We start from the raw sequence: 2,736 nt of genomic DNA on the forward strand, positions 1-2,736 counted from the left end.
TCCCTTCAGTCTTCCTGTGCTGAAGGCTGACATAGCTGAGCTTGTCGGAACAGCTACAAATCAGCTGATGACGCCACGTCAGAGAAAACTCAAACCACTGGGTTAAGATGTCAACCAAGTGGGCTGACACTAACTATTGTGGGCATTGCACAGATTTGCAGCACAACAAGGCATGGAGGAAATTGGAGAGGAATGTTTTGTCGCTGCTGTGGGTCGTTTTTTCTCTCCTCACTTTTTGTCCAGAGTAACAGAGATATTTTTATTGTAAATTTGTACATATAGGCCATTGGGTTTGAAAACTGTGTTATTTAAAAGTTATTTACAAGCTGTTTCCAAACTGTAAGCTGGATTGTAATATGGCTTTAGTGTATCTGAAGGAGAAAGAGGTGTGGGAACAACAGGACCTGTGACAGTGCTTGCAATGCAAACCGAGTGCTCCTCTCCCTCCCTTCCTGTGCCTTGTTTTAAGATCCTAATGAAAAAATGCATGGCCTCCTCATCAAGAGTCTTAGATAGTATGGAAGTATATGTTGAACCAGGATGTATTTTTGTCATACTTTGTTAAATCAACAACTGCTGTTATGTCTTGATCCCATATTAGCCACAAAGCATTGGAGTTATATGATACATATGGAAATCTGTTTTGCCCAGGTTTATAGATGCAGGGTCTCACTTGTCACACAATGTGCCTTGATGAAGTTGTTCTGTTACATTCATTTCTGCAGAAAAAGTCGTTTTATATCTGGATTGATTGAGCTACATTTATAGGGATGTTTCAAATTTACTGTAAACCCATGTATTAACTTTCTGGGGAAGAGTAAGGTAAGAAGATCAATACCACTCTTTTAGCATCGTTGTAAAGATTTTAAACTGGGAGCTGGTCTGTTTCTGTCCATAGGAAATAAAATCAACTCTAATATATGAAATATATTTAATGAAAATTCACACTGAACAAAAGTTTAGGAATGACAATTGAAAAACATATAACAGACGTAAAAGAGACTGAACTGTGTTTATTATGTTTTAGGTTTTGTGCATATTAAACAAACAAACACAAAATGCATTCTCTGAAGTCCCTCTTGACTTCTACGTATTTATTCTGAAGCCAAGAAACAGATTGCAGCACACGACAAACCAAATTAGTTAGCTGTAGCTTTTTTTAGTGGCTGATATGAAAGTGGTATCTTCTCATCGAACTTTCCATTAGAAAGCGAATCAACCTAAATATGTCAAACTCCTGTTTTAATGTTCTTTTCTCAAAGATCACTAATGCTCCAAAAATACTGAGACACTGAAACTTGTAGTGCTGAAGGGCCCGTGTATTCACTGTTATTTTCACATGAGTATCAGTTTTATTTGGGTGGGGTATGCCCTATGAATTGTGTTGTAGCTTTGTTTATTGGAGTTTAAAACGTGACTGTGCACATTGTTGGCATGGATCTGTGTGCTCTACTGTGTTTTAGTTGAAGAGCAGAACCAAGAGAATTTTGAATTGCATGTTTTATGCAGTGTTAAATTCAACCACTTGCTAAGGATGTAGCAAATGTGAGCCAACAAATACCTCGTATTTTGAACTTCATCAGTAAACACGTTATGTCACCGGAAATGCATGATTTAAATTCAATTGCATCATGTTACATGAACTATGAATATTTTGCCGTTCTATTTTTCTATTAGGTCTCTTTTTGCAGTGTAACATGCTTCTTGTGTTTCCTCTCCCGGATTTCTTTACAGCGAGCTAAAGTGAAAGAAACCTAAGGCATGAAAAGGCAAGTTGAAATAAAAATATGCATTTTAAATTTTACTCTTATTTTAAACTTCTACTCCACTACATTTGTGAAGGAAATGGTTTTATGATACTCTGGTCTGACAGCTTCATTCACTAGTTTCTTGTGTAATTTTGTATAAAACATATGATGAGCTACAATGTAGATATCATTTTACATCAGTGAATGGCTACTTATGTTAAATGCCTCAATAATACAATGCAATAACTTAATTATAAAATAACTGAAGGTCGATTTGTTTCTACTGCATTTTGACATTAGATACTTGGATTCCTCCAGTTTTATAGCAGTTCCTCCAGTGCAGTGCTGACCTCATGTGGACAAGTGTATATTTACCCACAAACTGTTTCTCAGTGAAATACAGCTGTTAGAGGCATTTTCCACTAAATACGTTTAGTCATTAGCAAAAAAATATTAAAGCAGAATAAATTAGGTTAAAAAACAATTAATTAAGAAGTTGAAAAATAGCTGCAAATATTAGTCTGTAATCAACATCTGGAAACTTGATAGTTGTGGTTGTTGATTAAAAATAAAGCTAAATCCTTCATGGCTTATTTATACCCAATATATTAATTCACAAAATCCTGGGTATTAACTACAGTGTGAGAAGTGTAATAGCTGCAGAGTATAATCCAAAGCTGAGCTCTGCTGCTGTTGATAGGAGGCAGTGACGTCATCAAGCAGCGTGTAGGTGGCTGTGTGGGTGAAGATGACTCCCAATTGAGCCAATTGTAGGGGAAAAAAACAAAAAACAGGAAGCGTAAGACGGGCTTTTAAACTCCCGGGAGCTCAGGGTGGTGCAAGTAGAGGAAGAGCAAATGAAAACATGCTCTCGGGCTCTTACTAATTGCTCTCAACACATCTGACAAAATGAATAAAGGCTACTGGTGAAGAGTTAACCAGAAAAATATGAGAGTGTTGTGTGTATGCTACATTTTAAAACAAGAGG

The sequence above is a fragment of the Anabas testudineus genome, chromosome 21 (assembly GCF_900324465.2).
Source record: "Anabas testudineus chromosome 21, fAnaTes1.2, whole genome shotgun sequence".
Lineage (NCBI taxonomy): Eukaryota > Metazoa > Chordata > Actinopteri > Anabantiformes > Anabantidae > Anabas > Anabas testudineus.